The following is a 19,029-nucleotide window of genomic DNA, read 5'->3' on the forward strand; positions in this document are numbered from 1 at the left end:
CAGGACTAAAGTATTGTCAAGAAACTCAGGAGTTTGATGTTATAAAAAGAGTTACCTAAACGAATACAAATCCATAAATATTTTCTCTTAGTCACTATAGCTTCCCATAAATACAGTTGTACTTTATGAAGTATTCAACAGCCTATCTTTAAACTGTTTGGGACTAAACATTCACTCACAGGCCTGACTTACTAAAAGCCTTAAATGCTGAGCGCACAGATCCATTCAAGAGAAATGGCAACACGTGGGTGGGGTTAGAGACGAAAGAGAGAATAAGCACATGCTTCCCATGGGCTTTGCCTCTACGTCAGCTAAAGAATAATTACTAAAACTGCAAGCTTCTATCAATGCTCCAGCTTTCTCAGACTGCAAGTATATTCACAGCTGTTTCATTTGGGAGACAGTAACGCAATCTATGCAGAGAATACTGTTTACAAACAATCTAGCAGCTGAACAAGTTAATCTCCCAAATTATCATGCCAGCTGGAGTGTTTCAGGAAGCGCTCAGGAAGATGTACAAAACACTACTTATTTTTCTTAATTTCAGTGAGAAATCAAAATGAAACCTCCTATTTTTTGGCAGCCCTTTGATAAGCAGCAAAAAAGATGTGGTCCCATGGGATTCTGTGATCATTCCCATAGTTCACAATATCTACACTAGAATTTCAAGATACAAGTACAGGTTCTTTTCTGCTGAAGATGCAGAATATTTTCCCTTAGAATTTACTCATACTGAGCCCTCCAGCTAGCCATCAGGTAGTTTTGATTGACCTAGAAAATACATGTATATGTAGTATACATATACATAATACATATGTATATGTAGTATATGCATCCTAGCTACCTAGTTAAGAAAATATTGATATCAGTTGCACACATAGTCACTTCATACATCCTTTACACCCAAAAGCAGCAGAGGAAAAGCAAGTTAATATCACTCAGTTCAGAAATGCGTACCTCTCACCCACTTGTTTCTTTACTGAAATAACAGTCAAATTATGGTGATAAAAACTGTAAAGGCAAGAATGTGGGGAAGAGAAAGGAAAAGCCTAAAACATTCTGTAATTGTTACTAGTGTGGAAAAAATCAGTCTTGTGACTTTCTGAAATATATCTAGTCTCAGGTAATAGAAAATTAGCAAGAAATAGAGCTTGGGAGGACTACAGGCTAGTCACCTAGAACTTAATCCTTCCACAGAGACAAAGTTATTTCTTGTGTCAGTTTCATAGCATGGGAGGGTTTTTACATAATGCTGTAAACAAACTACAGTGACAGTTTCAAAATCACAGTTAACTCCTCTGTATCTAAAGGATACCATTAATGGGACTGTGAGATAAAAGGGAGAGAAATGAAATGACAAATGAGGAGTACACCTGCAAAACAAAGAAGGGAATGTGGAAAAACATTATTTTCTGAAGGGGAAGTATTTTGTATTAGAATATCACGTTTGTTCTCACTTGCTTCTGAGCAAAGCAAGATCATCTGTACTCTTTGGCAAAGATGCTGCAGAACTGCAATGCCTCTGTCAGAACTGGGATACTTGGTGTTGTTCCATGTTTTGGGTGCAAAAGAGAAGGGAATGTTGATCATGAGCATCTTACACTACAACAACCCAAAGTCTGTGGGCAACCACAAGCTGCCTAAAATTTGGCTGCTCCCTGGTCTTAATGTAACTCAGACCAAAGATTGCAGAAGCCTCTGGAGCAGTGTACTGACAGTCATAAGCACAAAGATTTTACTGTTACAACATGGGATTATCCCTTGCCTTCCAAAAGCACATGTGGGGCTACTACTCTCTTGTGTGCACTCTCTCAGCATTGTGTAGCAGGCTTCACTGGCATTACACTGGGAGAAGAAAACCACTCCTAACATGGAACATTGCTCAACAGAATTCCACTTCTGTAGTGATCAGATGCCAGTTATGTATCATTGACTATTGTGTTTGGATAGTAAATCGGGCAGGCTCAGCTAAAATAACACAGCTTGTTTTACTAAATCTTTATGTAAATAAAACTATTGTACCATTCTGACTCCATACTCGTTGCTTCTCCCTATGGGTCAGATTCTGCTTTTCTTCTACTGGTAAAAACCAATTTCACAAGTTTTTCATTAGTTTCACAATGTACATTTCACAATATACACTACTCACAAATCTGACCTTTCTTCAGTTATTTTCTGCAAAACTTCACTCATTCCCTCTGAGATACAGCCATTTCTTCATTATTTTCCTAAAGGTAGAATAAAAAAGACATCCATCATACATCATTCATTCCCAAATATATAAAATATTTTCCTAACTAAACACAAAGTCATGATACATCAAGGACCCAGAAGGACTGTTGGTGTTGTGGACTATCAAAGTGCAAATGGAGTTCAGAGACAGTGCAAACTGTACATACATGGTGCACCAGCAGCTCTGTAAATGAACAAGTGCAGATCAACAGCAAATTAAATACAAATTAATTCATATTAGGAAGTCACTCACTAGGAACTATTAGCAAATCAAGAACATTCTCACGCCTTCCCAAAAATAAACAGAGTTGTATATCTAATTCATTGCTAACCTCCTTCTCCAAATCTGAAAAAGCTGAAAAGCCAACATAGCTGGGTTTTGTTTTTGTTGTTGTTTGGGGGAGGGGGGATCTTGAAAGGTCTGTCTATCTTTACAGAGTTCACTAGGTAGAATCAAGTCAAAGAGTACAGGCTATTCCTTTTGACCAGAAGGTTTTCCTGGCAGATTTCAGTATGTACAGCCAACAATCAGTTAACAGAGCACGCCATATCTTGAAGACTTAGGAATGTCTTCAAGGAACAGGGCATAAAGAAGTCTAACGTTGAAAATAGCATGACTCGAATCACAAAGCAGTTGTACTGGAAGGCAGTAAAAAAGTACAAATCATTATTATATTACCCAAACTCCAGGGAGATTTACTGAGCTTCTAAACTGACACTGGTGAAAATCTCATGTGGTAGACCTAGGTAAAAATCCCATTAATGTTTGGAAAGAATATCTGTCCCTTAAATATGTTTTCATTTTGTTTAACGAATGAAACCCTCTTGCACTGTTTTGTTGTAATGTGCAAATGAAGCCTGTGAAGCAGGAGGCCCTCTTCTTTAGGAAATATGGAAAACATCCATCTGAAAAGAAGCCATTCAGCCAGCATAGTCAAAACTCCAAGAAACAGAAAAGAAATTAAAGACTAACAAGAAAATTTAGCATCTTAATGTTTAGAGTATCTATTAAATATATATAACATTCAAATGTATGTGATATTAAAATACATTAGTAGAGACTTAGTAACTGTATGTGGAAAAACTTATTTTTTCTTGAGTCAAAGCATTTGTATACCAAATCCCAGACTCAGCAAAAACGTCCATCTGGATCCCACGGTGCACAAGGCTGAAGATGGAAGTTCATGATTGTGTAGGTTTCTGCAGAACAGACAATAGTACCAGGCAGAAACTGTATCCCTGAATTGGCCCTTTCAAATTAGACATTTGCTTCTCATCACAGTTGTCAAGCTGCAATAAAAGAAGAAAAATATGAGACTTTAAACAATGGAATGTGGCTTTGTAAAAGTTTTCCTTACTTCATAGAACCGTACCCTCTATTCCTCTCTGATAGGAAAAGGCAGAACAACCAGTTGTGTAAGTTTGTTCCATATAAGTCATTTTTTAATCTGTGCCGCTGGTCCCCAAACTGTAATATTTTCTCATAATATCTGTGACAGATCTGAAGAATTTCATTAATTTCATTAACTTTGTATTCTTGTGGAATAAACTTGCAATAAATTGTATGTGTAGTGAAACGTTATCTGAAGGTAACTCAAACATGAGATTCAAGACTAAGAAAGAGCATGATGATATTTGTTTAGAAAAACAACTGTAGCAGAAGAGTCAGATGACAGTTCATTTGCTCTGCCTTGTGTTGCTTACTTCTACTATCTTGTGAAGTGGTAGCAGAATTCATTCCACCAGCACATCCTAGCGCACACAGCTTCTCTCAGTATCCTCACTGCAACCACCCTGGGAATAAGTAACAACTGACTCGAACACAGAACAATTGTAAATTAACATAGAGTAGACAAGCACAGCACTAACATGCTAATCACTGTCTGTTCCCCTGCCCCAGTTACTGAATTCCTGAGGGCAAGCAAAATAGCTTACAGTTGATGAGGTCTGAAGGCTACATATGAATCATTTTTTGTCTCTTGAGCATCCTGAGTCATTGCCATTGTGAACAAAACAATGTTATTTATTTATCACCCATTACTTTTAGCATCTGAGTGCCATGCAGAGTTTGAAATTTTTATGCTGGCAGGCAGAGCAGAACAGTCCAAACTCTAGATTATGTCATATGGTTATTAGATGTCATTGTTGTTAACAGCATCTTATTCCTTTACTCTGTCATCTTCTGCTGCTGTCACTCTGGCACTTGCAGCAAATTGCCTTTCCTCTCCCATTGTCTGAGACTTTGGAAGAAGGCAATGACTGCAGAGCTGAGAGCTGAGCCTAGGAGATAAGCAGAAAGCTGGGGGATTTGCTGTTAATGTAGCTCCAAGTGCTGCCATGTTATCAGCATTTTTGTACTGTCAGTGTCAGTTGCCACTGTCTACTGTTTTTATACGTATCATTCACATGTATTTTAAATAAAACTGAGTTTTTGGCCAGTAATTCCCAATCCATTTACCTTTTACCTCATATACATGATTATTTATGTGATTAGAGCTGTTTTTTATTTAAACAAGTCCTGCATTTCCTTTGGCAACAATCCCTCCTACGTTAACAATGAAAACCACATAGAGAGCATTTTGTTTGTTAAAAACAAATCAAAACAAAAGAACAAACCAAAATATAAAACAGAAAACAAAAACAAAACCAAGCATATCGAGAAATATCTATTTCATTAGACTTTCTAAATTAATTATTTTATTAATCTGCATTTGTTGGATTTAAGCTTCTCAGCTTTCAGATTTCAAGATAGTTAAGATGTATGCTTCAAAGATGCTCTTAAAAGATATGTTAATTATCTGCAAAAAGCAGACCCAAAGAACAAAAGGGCAGGCAATATTTCTGATGCTTATAGGAATTTGAAACATGATAATCTCACCAGCCTTCAGTAGCGCACTCACTTGGGGGGTATATGAATTTTGGAGTGATCTACTTGAATATTTATGGTTGGTTGTTGCTTTTTTCCCAGAACTGTTCAGTCCTGCTGAGTTTAATGTCAATCTATGAGTAGGTGTTATGTCCTAATATGTCAGCAGATATCCCACTAAAAAACAACAGCAACAAAAAGCCCACATCGTAAACAGCAGAATGTCTGGAAGACAGTCAAAAAATTTGGACAGTCATACAGTGCTCAGAAAAGACACTGACAACCCACAAATATGAGGCCCTTGGAAATGCTCTATATGCAAATGATTCCTGACACAGAAAATACAAGATAAATTAGTAACTGCTCACTCAGATTGTTAAGCCTTGAAGTCTAACAACCTTTTGGCAAAACCAAAATTTCAACAACAAAAGAAAGAATCCTGGGAGGTTTTTCCTTACTTTACTTGCATGTAGAATTGCCCTCATTCGCACATGCTTTAATTTCAGATACCTAAAACTCAGAGGTTCACAGCTTTAAAAGGGCTCCCAGAAAGCTCACTGAAGGAGCACTGTGATGCCTGAGGAGCAATGGCAATAATTTGGAACAGGACAGCACTGGCAGAGAGCTGCAATCACATCTCTAATTTCTATTCCCACATGCATGTATCATTGTTCAACTTCTCCCATAGAGAGAAGCACAGGGCCTTGGTCATAGGATTTATTTGTTTTTAACAACTGCTTCTGTTTGTATTTAATTACATTGGCACAGAAATTCTACTGTCACCTGAAGCTACTGTCACACCATCTATTGATCCTAAAGGCAAAGCAGGGATAACTGGCTGTGAACAATGCTTCTGTAACAAACTATTAGGCAAGAACACGAGGAATGAAGATTTCTCAAGAAGGCGGTTACATTACACAGCCTCTACCATCCACTGATCAGTGTGAGCCTAGTGACTTCATCACAAAACTCAGCAGAAAATTGTGTATGTTCTCTTTACTTGAGATGCAACCATCTCCATGGTGCTATTATTTCAAAGGGTATAACAACAAATCCTCTACAAATCTCCTTCCATCCAAAAAACAAATAAACAAACAAACAAAAATCAACTGATAAGTATGTAGTAAAGGGGGAAAAATATGCTGCAGGTATAAAGGAACTCAACTAAAGGCACAGACAGGGAAAACTAATGTAATAATATATTGGTTAAAAATCCAGATAATCCTGCATTTTTCATTCACTGTCAGCAGATATTATTGATATGAGGTGAATTTTCTAGGGAAGATTTATTGTGAAGGTTACCCATGAAAATTTTCCCAGGGCAAGAGAAGACAAGGTTTTAACTTGTGATAATTTACATGTTAACTTGTGATAATTTACCAATGTTTGACAAGAATAGTAAATTTCCAGCCATGTAAAACACCTGAAGTATCTTGAGAGACTACAATGTTTTAATGGTTTAGGTGATCTAAAATTTTCATTTTATTTTGATCTAGATTTTGTAATATACTTTATTCCTCTTCCTCTGACAAAAACAAATCTAAAACTATCACTTCAAAAATGTTGAAAATTCAAGCAACAGGTATGCAGCCTCATTTCATGTTGGCTGCCACTGGATTATTAATTGCAATTAAATATGTGCAAAAAATGCCTCATTATTAACATCTCAGTATGAAATATGTGAGTTTTAGATGGTGCATGTATTACAGCTGTGCATGGGAATGTTCAGAGAACTAAACAGCTCTACAGTAGGGTGCTCATTACTCACCAGGAAAGCGTGATATAAATCAGGCTGCACGAGCCACGTGTACTGAGAGCTTGGCTCAGACCACAACTCCCATTCAGGCACTGTTTGTACTGAAACATAATTAGTTTGTTATATTATTGGTCTTCTAAACATTGTGTCCGTTATAGAGTTATACCCTCTACACTCAGTGTTCTCTTATCTCTTGTTCTTTATTACCAAGTCCTGAGCACTGTATTCTATCTGTCAACAATGAATATTATTTGCATTATTTAAACCATAAAAGCAGATTCAGCCCTTTCTGTATTCACCCCATGATCTACAGGATTCACTCAGAAATAAATTACCACTGATTACTTCAAAGGTTGTTGCTATAGAACCTATGATGCCTTTCAGAGTCTGAATGGATATCAGATATATAATATGCAAACTTACACATTATGGTATATCACATAAGTAATGAAGAAAAAAAAGGAATTTAGTGGAAATATATTCTAATGTTAAATATATACATATATATATAAACAGGCTATTTACATTTTAGCCATTATTGGGCACAATAAATAAAAATTAAGCATATGTTGCTAAAAGTGTATCATACATGGAATTTTATTACTTTATATATAGTATTATCATATTATGTATGTACGTCTGCCCCTTCAAATTGCTCAGGAAGTTTAAGATATATATTTTGTAATTACTGTGCAATTCAAAGTTATCTTCTCTTGTTTTGCTTTCATATGAAAAAGACAATTTTGTCAACACATCAAAAATTGGGTGGAGACCTCAGTAATGTGAAGGATAGAATGTTTAGGAGTTTGTAATTCTTCTTTATCTTGAATAGCATAGAGCTGAAAGCACGACTGACCATCTTCAGCAAAACCTCAGAAAACAAAATAGACTAACAGTTATAGAAAAAAGGTAATACAAGGTCTCATTTGCCCTTGGTGTATTCAGACTCTCTGTAGAGTTGCTTGACCCAGAATTAACAAAGTAGTGTATGGTCAGTTGATAGCACAAAAACTAATTAGGTTAGCTTTGGCAGTATTGTGAAAAGAAGTTGTAAAACACTGTTAGCATTTGTTGTGTGTTCCTACAGCTGAGAATCCAGAGCTGGACTTCTTCTGACAGCACCCTATGATTTCCAGTTGCCACTGCTATTAGGATCAGAATAGTATATTGGGCTGGATGCCTATAGCATTAAACAGCTCTACCACTCTCATTCTGTGAGGACTTTTCCCTCACAAGTACTAACCCACAACCAAACATTTCAATTTGGAAAGCCCTTCAAAAGTATTTTAACCACGGAGGATGAACAATTACAGACTTCTTGGCGATTCATATTATTCTGCATCCAGGAATTCTCTGCAGGAATAGATGGTTTCAGACAGTGTTTTCATAAATAAGACCGAACATTACAAGAAAAGAAAAACTAACCCATAGACAGGAGGGAAATCCTTTTGTAGCTTAAAAATTGTCTCAAATCGGTTGTTTAAAGCTTATTTTCAGGACTTCTAGTATATTTTTAAAAGAAAACAGTCATCTTGTCCTATAAGCAGAAGAAGAAAGCAACCTCTTTTAATTACTTCTGAGCAAAGTACATTTGTTTAGCTTGTTCTAACATCTTAGAAAAGGGATGAGTGAATGCCAAGATGTCTGCTAACAAAAGGCAATTTTGTGTTGTATTCTGTACATAAGGCTTCATTTTAATTGGTGTAAATATTTCCAATGAAGATATTAACTTCTACAGAATCTTTGCAAACAGTTTCAGTGATTGCATGTCAGTGGTCTGTTACAGGCTTGAATTTTTGTTTCTTGACTTAAATAGATAAGATCTCTCCCCAGCTTTCACTGATGGTTTGTGGAATTTGCAATATTTCCCAAGAGTGCTCACACTGTTTTTCTTTTTTCCAGAAAGGCACAGCTTCATGCCAAATCAAAAAACAGAATCATTGAGGGACTAAGCCAACTTTTTGGATGTAAATTTCTCCACTGGCACCAATTTATACAGCACCTGCTCCTAATCATGTCAGAAGGGAAAAGCTGCACAAATGCAGAGAAATAGGCAGCATAATTGTTGCTGCACCAAGTCAATGTAGCAACAGCCCAGTGAAGAAGCTAAAGATGGGCTTTTACTTTCTCTCAAATTCATCTGGCCCAGAATAAGAGAAAACCACCCCAGCTGTGCAGCTTGGTGCTGGAGCAAGAGGTCTGAAGTAGGAGAGAAACTTCACTCTGGGTACTTCATAGTTAGTTTCAAGGAAAATTTTCAGTTGTTAGAGTTACCTGGGCATGTTTGCTTCAGTAAGATGAGACAGCAATCACATTACCTGCTCCAATGGCAGACAAGTCAAAGCAAGAATGAAGAGTTAGGGGCCAGAGAGTTCTTTTAATGTCACAGTCAGACCTAAAAAAGAGGATTGTAGGACTAGAGGTGCCTTCAATCCCTTCAGCATTTGTTCCTGTTGAATGAGATAATAAATCCAATCTAACTCATTTTTTGGTTAGAATTTCTTGATCTAACTGCCACACCTCTGAAGATACAGCCACAAAGAGACATCAACATGTGCTGCCCACCCTGAGACAATATAAGCTCTTTGAGAGTATTGAATCCATGACCTTGGTACTGCCATGTGACAAAGGACATGTAACCACATTTCTGTTCTTATTTTGTAATCTCTGCTAATTAGATATATCAGCTTTGTGTACACAATGCCTTTTTACCTAACACCATTGTTTTACTGGGTACACATTCCCTGATATCTGCAGACACAGTCTGAAGCAGTCGCAGAGTCTCATAATCTTTTCTTGATGAATGTTGCAACTCGTAGATACACTCCTTGTGTTATTAACATTGCCTCTGCTAACAAACACAAAGCAAGAAAGTATTTGCAGGATGAGTAAGGCCAGCACAAAATGACAAAGCTGTGTAATGTCATTGACTGTATTTGGTTGTACAAAAAGAGAATTGCCTGATCCAATCATGGGATGTTACCGTCTTATTTTATCCACAAGCTGTGGATGTCAGAACAATGAAGAGTCTAGCAAACCCCGACCAGAGCTACTACCTGATCAGAGCAGCTTAGTCCCTCAAGATGATTTACTAAACACTTGGAAAAAAGATACAAAAAAAAAAAAAAAAGGTTTTACCAATCCTATTTTGATTTCATTACTAAGACTTTCAAGTAATAAATTCAGCTTCCACCTGCAAATAGTATTTTGAAAATGGAACAGGTGTTGTTTTACCTCTCCATAATTGATTTGGAAGAAGGACAGTAACAGAGACTATTTGAACAGATGCTGCCTTCCATAACAGAAGGGCAAAGATGGGATTTTAATCACTGAGCTAATATATATTCCATGAAGTTTATTACCAGTATAGAAATCTGTAGGAGCACTGCACTGATTTCTGGAATGGGATGTTACATCCATTCTCACTTTTATTAACAATAATAGACCCACACATAAATTTTAGAGAGAATTCAGCAACTGAGAACCATGAAATGTTGTACTTCATCTTTCTAGAAATATCATCCAGCATTTCTCATTTTTTCCTCACTTTTCCAGTTGATTATTTTCATCTTCTGGCAAATTGACTGTCTAGATACAAATCAGGCTGCACCTGTCTTCCATACTAGGTTCCTGTTCCCTGTCAGAAGGGGAGTATTTCCCCCTAAAATGCTTTCAAGAGTATCTACTTCAAAAACACAAATATTTCAGTATTTTTAGAGAAACAGCTCTATTTTATGCCTGAAAATTCATGTCATATAACTCAGAGACCAGCTTTGCCTTACAAATCTTTGTTCTGAAAAGAAGTCTTACAAAACCGATACTGAGAAAATGCCAAATATTAATTTCTACAGCTATTGGGTCAATGAGTTGCAGAAAAAAAAAAATGTTCACATAAGGTCATGAACTTCAGCATGCTCTCAGTAAGCTGCCCATAAGGTACCGTGACTCAGAGATGCAGCTGTGACACATAATTCGTATCATCTCCTTTCATTCAGGCATATGGCAACTTTCAGCCCATCATGATCATCCTGCATTTTCTCTACACTTTGGGAAGGAAATTGAAGGACAAAAGGCAAAACTCAAAATGCTCACATTAACCACACCATCAGCCATACGAGTGGACATTTAACTATATAACATGCATGACACGTAAGAAGAAAAAGTTTTACCAACCCTTCCTGCACTTAAAAACACTAACAACTATTGGACAACTGTTCCCAAGTTCCTTTTTCTGACACAACATCTGACAGAATAAATTATTTCTCTGATCATCACACCTACTTTTGAGCATACAGACAATTAATTACTCTAATCTTTCAGCACTGAGCTCAGCAATTTAGAACTAGTCCCTATTTATTTTCTCCACACCATTCAGGATTGTATGACCTCTATCATATCCACTGAGCGTATGCGTCATTCAAGTCAAAGTCCAGCCCTTTACAAGAAAATGTGTTTTTTAATTAACACCAGCCCTGGAAACTCAGCTCACATCCCTCAAAGACAGCTGTTCATTAGGTCATACATCAACTTATTAAGGTTTTAATAGAACAAATACTAAGCATTATCAAGGGACCACTGGATTTAACAGGTTTTTGTCCATTGGTATAGTTGGATTTTGGGTGCAACCTGTGAATCAAATACAGTAACTCATTGCTACGTGTGGTAGAATATGAAGCCAATGCAATTACACTGGGGTCCAGAAATCAGTGAATAAGTATTCTCAGAAGGGTATAATGCTATGGGAGCTGTTCCATGGACCAGAATTCTGTTCTGTAAGGCTGATAGTGCTTAAACACACTGAAACAAGCATCTGTACCAGGGTATACCCACAGCAACTTGAAACATTTGGGATTCATTTCATCCAAGTACTCTTAAGTGATGTAAATGTATGGACTCAGTGCACTAATTCTATTCTTACACAGCTGTACTCTATAGTATTTTCACATTTCTGGGAAAATCTATACATACCATAGTAACAGAGGTATATCTTGTGACTCTTTCTAGCCTCTTAGATTTTCTTTCTTTAATCTCTGAGAAAAGGTTTTTTTGTCCAAACTCAACTAATGACTGAAATTAAGAGATTTCAGTTGGCTTTCTTCCAAGTTTTTAAACAGTAAATCATTTCACTTTAATTATGAAAATATTTATATATTTTCATATATATATGAAAACATATACATACATACATATATACATATATATACATATACATATATAATACATTTTGGATACTGCCTTCCTGTTTGTGAGAAAACAATACCATCTGTTCTGCTTCAGGTGGTCTAAGATTATGGCTGAAATTTCCTCCCTGGAAAGACAACCTGTTGTGGTAAATGAGTAAAGTACACAGACCAAGATTGCCAAGACAGTTTACAACTTAAATACAGACACTTGAGAATCAATTCAGAGGAAAAATCATAATCTTCCATTTTATAAACCTCCTAATTCCTGTTCAGTGTTTTAGGCACTGCTACCTTCTTTGATCTGAATAATACTTCAGAATTCCTTGCAACTCTATTAGCAAATAAGATTTTCCAATTCACAGTCAGGCTTTTACATTTTTATGTATATTTATATACCTACACATGCACATGCATTTAGTCCAGTCCAGACAATCTCCTTCATATTTCATTAAAATGCGCTTGATCTTACTAAGCACAAATCAAAAAATCGTGCCATGAGATCAGGGTCCTTGCAAAATATCAAAGTCAAATGAAACAAGAAAATCTAAGCTTCTTAATTTTTGTTAGCTCTTCAGTTCTCTACTTAAGTACTCTTTCAGCATCTGCAGTATGAATTGTGCAGACTCAGAAGAGGCAAGTCAGTAACTCAAGCAGCATTTGCATATGTATTTAATTGTAATTCTGCACAAAATTTGAATGAAAACCAATATTTTTATATTTATGATATAATAATAACATCCTTAAATTAAATCAGAAGCAGGTTAAAGTGAAATACCAGACTGTACATGGAAAATTGACAGAATATATTTATTACCACAGACTGCAAGTCCACACAGCTGTAAAGAAGTTAAAAAAGTTTAAAATAGTACCTCTCTTGAAGAATAAAAATAACCCAGGCCATAAAACTTAGACAAGCAAGGAGCAAGATTCTTCGACTTAGAAGGCAAAAAAAAAATAGTGAATTTAACAGTAAAAAAAAATTTTAAAAAAATGCAATTTTCAACCACTGCAATCACTATAGATAATAAAATAATGGATTGCAGCTATATTCTCTAAAGTAAAATTGCAGCTTAAATCGGTGGAAATTATCTCTAGAGAAAATCTTGCAGTATTGGAACAAATTGAGAACATACTTCTGAAAAGCTCATCAAGAAAGCAAGAAGTTATTTTTTATATTAAAGTACCAACAAAATCCTTAAACAGAGCTGTCTTTAAATTGTTTTGAAATTGTTTCCAAATTACTCTTTTTATCCCTCCATCTTCACTTAATTAGTCATTATGGCCTTTGTTTTGCTAAATCCATAAGCAAACTCAGAACAGAGAAAAAACAGGCCTCAAAAGCACTTATCCCTCATGCTAGATAGAATTTCAAAATAAGGACTAACATCTGAACTCAAGTGTTGTTAAGGCAAAGTGAGAGTCACTCCCTTGAAGCAAAGGCTTAAAATAAATGTGTCCCTGAAATAGTTGCCAAAGTAAATTTAGTATTTCCGTGAATTTCAGATCCATCCATACTCCAAGGAAAGTGGATGTTATCTGTCTATGTCAGAATAGAATTAACTACAAGCAGTTACACATTCATCTCTACTTCTACCCTCTCCTCCCACTAAGCCATCACGTCCTCTGACGGACCAGCTGTGCTTCTTTCAGCTTCCATGCTGGAAATTTCCATTTCTTAAGATGCACAGATTGAGAGAAACAAATATTTGCCATATATGGCTACAGGAAACTGAAGAAAGGAGGAGCTTCTTCACTTCTTTAGGCCTTTTTTTTTTTTTTTTTTTTTTAATCTACATACAACTCCAGTGATGACTAAATCTGATCATTATATTCTATCCTGAAGAGTCTCAGTATTTACATCACCTTTTCTCCACTCACTACAACAATATTAAGGGTAGAATTCCCAATTAATTAAAAAAAGATGTTTTTGACTCCTTTTCTTTTATGACTTGATCTCTAAGAAAAATCCTCGCAAAAGAACTGAACAGCACTATCTTTCTTTGCTGTGGCATCAGGTCTCACATTCCTTTCATGACGAAAAGCAACAAAATGAACACTAGATGTCTCACACTAATTTATTTTTGAATGCTCAGGAAATCTAACAAAGAAAAATGTTACAAATTAATATCTTGCTCAGATCTCTCTGTCTTCTCCAAGTAAACACTGCCATAAATCAGGGCAAATCTGAAATTAATGACTGCAAAGAACAATAAGTTCAGTCGATAAAAGAAGATATGTTTACATCTTTTTGAAGGAAAAGAAAAAGAGATATCTTGCAAGAGTAAAACAGGCTGTTATAGGATATGTAATGCAGGGAATCCATCTCTGACTAGCTGCTACTCAAAGGATAATGAGAAATCAGCTGCAACTTTTATTTTCTACAAAATAATTGTGTGATGTGTAACTAACCTCAAAAATCATAAATACAAAGAGATAAGCAAGGCATACCAATACTTTACTAAAGTACATGAAGAGAAAGTTTCAATAGCCACAGTCTAAGAGAATAAAACAATTTCAAAGTCACTGCTAAGTCATCAAAGTAGACCTCAAATGAAATCTCTAGTGTGCAGCACTTCAGTGAGCTCTGTCAGAGACAAGCTCACAAGGCAGGCAGACTATTAACCTAGCCGGATATGATAGAGGTTGCTCTAACTTTGCTTCACATCTTCTACAATCTCAAGCTGATCTACATATCTTATCCATCAAAGACACTAAAATGAAGTAAAAAGATGAGTAAAGGCATTGAAATTCTATAAATGTGCATCTTTCTGATAAATAAAGATTATTAATTTAAAATTGAACTGAAAGTGGACAACAAAGACTCCAAAAGCATTCAATCTGTTTTGCTATTACTTACATGCACATGACTTCCTTAAAGCATTCATTGTGAAGAAACCATGGCTTTTCATCTACTTTAATAAATCAGGATTTGTATTGAAATCTTTATTGTTTTTACATTTGGAACCCCATGGAAAAAAAAAAAAAAAACCACAACAAAAAACTGTAAGTATATTTACAAACTCATTCATCTTCAAGCTAGTAAAATCAGTTCCCATGTGCCTGATGTTAATTGTGTATAAAATATTTGAAACATTAGGGATTTAGGGAACAGTTGGATAATTGTAAAAATAGTTTTAACCCATAGTCAAAATGAGCTTCAGCTGCAGAGTGAAAAGGAGCAGACTAGATAATGGCTTGCTATGATAATTCCCATTATCATTTAATAAGGTAAAGATCCGATTTTTGTGAGTATAAGCCTCACATTCTAAATCTACATGATAAAACCTCATCGCTAAAGCTGAGAATTTGCTTTGACTTCATCTGTATTTACATACTGTGTTTTTTTTAAGGGAAGATTCTCATCACATCAAAATGTCTGACTTTAAAACAATTTTAGACCATGTTAAACACAAGTCTTTTTTATCTTTTACATTTTCTGTGAAGCTGTAGCTTGATAGGTACAGATTTTTTTTTTCTCCTGACACTTTTCAGAACTTATCCACTTATCAGTGGATAGAATCCCTGAAATGCTCTGTGAAATTTCTTTTTAGCACTGACCTGCCCAGGTCATCTGCTCCAACTGAGACAAATGGCATTCCCTCAGTCTAGCATTGGTTTTAAAACTATATACACAGTAATTAAGTACAGGAATGAATTAAAAATGCTTGCACCAATTTTAAAGCAGATAGCTTTAACTAGATGCATTAATTATGCACATGTATCTACAAATAAAACATACTTTTGTAGCCAGTGCTATAAGAGTATCTGTTAATGGAATTAGATAAAAAAACTAAGAATACTAAGCAGACCTAGTCTCTCACTGAGAAACTTCTGCAGTAGCAGGTTGCTTCTCTCTAAAGAAACCACAGCTTAACACACTGAGTCTTACAGACCCACAAAAGGAGATTTTGGCAAAGCCAAACTGCATTCCAACAGTTGAGACGCTTTCACATTGTCCCCTTGCCATGGTCCAGTTGATAAGTGTTGTGATCACCTTCTGAGTGTTCCGTACCATGGCAGATGCCTCTAAGCAATTGTTTTTTGTAGTTCCCTTTTGCAAATTCACACCAAAATGCTGTAGTAACTGCAGAAGTTACAATTTAAATATTCTATTTTCCCACTGAAAATCTGTGGATAAGTATTTAGCTTAGTTTAACGTTTTCCAGTCTAGGTTAGTATATTCAAAAACAAAGCTGACATTGAATCAGATCAAATACACAAACATTGCCTTTCCTTAGGACAGTCTGGTCCTGTGTTGCTCTGTCTTATCAGACTTTTTCTTCCTCAATACTTGAAATGCCCTCTGTGATACTTCCAAAATCATTCTTACAAGTTATTACTATTCTTAGTTTGTATGAACTTGTATAGCTTTTACTTGGGTACTTTCTTACTTCTCAGCAACATTTATTCAATTGTAGCTGACTGAGGTCACACAGTTGAGTCGTGCTAAAAAACCATAAATCTCAGCTGAGCCCTCAGGCTGAGGGTGAAGGAGGTGAGACGAAGATCCAGCTTTGTAGGAAGAAGCCTAAAATTTAGCCCAGGTTTCTGAGATTTTCATGTCACATTTGTTTGCAATACCATATGGATATTTATCAGAGATGAAGAGATAGGAAAAGTGAGGAACAAGCTAAGGAGAAAACAGATAAAATTCAAAACATTTTTCACTACTGATAATAGCTGCAGGCTCAACATCTTACAGTGAGCAGTGGTATAGCAGTAAAAATTGCATGCAGTAGAAAAACAAGAAATACACGTTTCTCTGCAAAACAGCTTTGTTTTTGGAAAGAAAATCTGAGTGTTTCAGAAAGATGCTTCCTTTCAGTGAAGCAGTCTGAATTCCAGATTACGCAGACCACAACTGCAGGCCTGATCCAGCCAGAAGTATATAATTAATAGTCCCAGTAATAACTGTGTCATTCAATTTATTTCTCCATGCAATTTTTATAACTAATAAGAATGTTGTCCTTTACAAATGCCAAATAGCCTTTAGAGAATTTATTAAGTTCCAACTGGAACTGGAGTCTGATAATATTTTAGATAATGCTAGTAATAATGCTGCTTCTTCTCTTGTATTAAATGAAAGTTGACATTTTTTCTTTACTCAGCCACAGAGGCAAGGCTCATGTTTCCCAGTGTTTCAATTATTCCACAAACAAAAAGTAATACTCTCTAATGCTAGTTGTACCTACTCCAAAGTCTCAGTGCTTGTCCCAATGTTGTAGTTTTCTCTCCCTTTCTCACTCATCCCACCTAACACCTGAGCTGCCTTGCTGTGGCAGAACAGGCACAGGAAGTCAGACACAGATCAGTTTACACACAGAACATCCCTCAGCATAGGAGCAGAGGCAACAAAGATGCCCAGACAACACTGGGAAATAAATAAACACAGCAGGCGGGGGACCAAATCTGGTCTAACCAAGATAATGCATTCTTTCATGCGCCTCTACCCATCAAAGCATCAAATGTGTATTCATTTTAAGACACAGTCAGAATTAATAATGCGCTTCAGTGCTTTGCACATAAAACAAGTCTGGAACACTGACCCCAAGTTAGGTGTCAAAGTGCCTTACACAATCACGGAAAGAATGAGGCCCATCATAGTGAATCTAAAACAACCAAATGGAGAAAGGAGCTTCTTGTGTAGCCAGCAAGAGTTCCAGGAACTCAAAGGAAAGAGCCTCCAGAAATCCTCCTTACACATGGACTGTGTAATAAAATCCATTCAAAGGAGAGGAATTCATAGGAACTGACGTTACCAGGAAGGAAAAATCATCTTAGAGGAGCAGAGTACAAGAACAGGAGGTTCGGCAGGCAAAGGCAAATGATACTTCTGATCCAATGAGAAGAGCATACAAGATGTGTATGTTCCTTCTACACTGACACAGTTTTCTGTCAGACATCAGCTTTGGTAAATTCTCCCAGAAGCTACCCTAAATCAAATTCCTGGACACATCAGTAATGTCCTACACTTGATACAGCCAAGATCCTTTGGAACCAAGCCCTGAAGTTACTCCACATGTTATCTATCGACTTACATATCCTGGATAGGAAACAGTGCTGCTTTATCTGTGCCCAATCAAACAGATTCTATCCAGAAATGAACCTAGCACAGGGTGACTGATGCCTCCTGTTTGATCAGTAAACCTGTGTGAGGAAGGAATTGAAAGATGCAGATATAGACATCTGCAGAGTTGTGAAGCAGGAACCTAGATTCCACCTCAGTCCTGTTTTAAAATGACAAATTTCTCCCAGGATTCACTCATACTGAGTAAAAACTATTCATTAAACTTGTACAATATTCCCCAGCCCCAGCTGACTCAGCAGGAGAGTTCAGTCAAACTTCTTCCAGACAAAGACCAGCCATTCCCTTTTGGCAGCATGAAAAAGATGCAGATGTTTGTGTAGTCTTCCCTCCAAATCAGTACTCTGAAGAGCCAGGTGGTACATGAGCCTTGTCCAGAAGTGTGTAAGTATTAGCTATTTGACACTACATCATAACTTCTGCTTCCTCAACCACACTTTATAAAAACATTTTCTTTCAGAAGAGCTGAGATATAAGCTGCACTGCACCAGAACAATGTATATTCCAACTTGGGAGTGGTTTCCAGGAGGCTATGTTCTGGTTCTCAATGAAAATACCAGAAACATGATCAGGCTTCTCAAAGAAAGTGCAATCATGAACTTTAAACACTATTTTAAACTAATAGGCTCTAAGGGAAAACTTTCCAGAGATCCTTTAATGAAACGTCAAAGTTTTCATGTGCAAACATATACAGTACTTGTAATGGGGGCCAATATTATAGCTTCTTGGATCTTACCTCAGGATCACTCAAACACCAGACCACAGCAGCTCTGTCCATTCTCACAGTAACTCATGGACTATATCAAATTCCAGCAACACCGAGCTTCTCTGATTACAGTGTGGTGGCTAAAATGATGCATCATTTCACATTGTTCCAGGAAGCCAGGAATTGTCCTATTTAATTACT

General features: G+C 36.4%; 1 long non-coding RNA gene across 1 annotated transcript; it reads right to left on the bottom strand.

Annotated features, from left to right (window-relative positions):
* Positions 1 to 759: 759 nt before the first annotated feature.
* LOC107317388 lies at positions 760 to 4,413 on the bottom strand. The gene is made up of 3 exons (XR_001556862.2): positions 3,937 to 4,413; positions 3,350 to 3,522; positions 760 to 2,228 (listed from the first exon to the last, which is right to left on the bottom strand). It is a non-coding gene; the product is annotated as an uncharacterized LOC107317388 (long non-coding RNA).
* Between the last annotated feature and the right edge of the window lie 14,616 nt (positions 4,414 to 19,029).

Source organism: Coturnix japonica, chromosome 8, assembly GCF_001577835.2.
Source record: "Coturnix japonica isolate 7356 chromosome 8, Coturnix japonica 2.1, whole genome shotgun sequence".
NCBI classification, from domain to species: domain Eukaryota; kingdom Metazoa; phylum Chordata; class Aves; order Galliformes; family Phasianidae; genus Coturnix; species Coturnix japonica.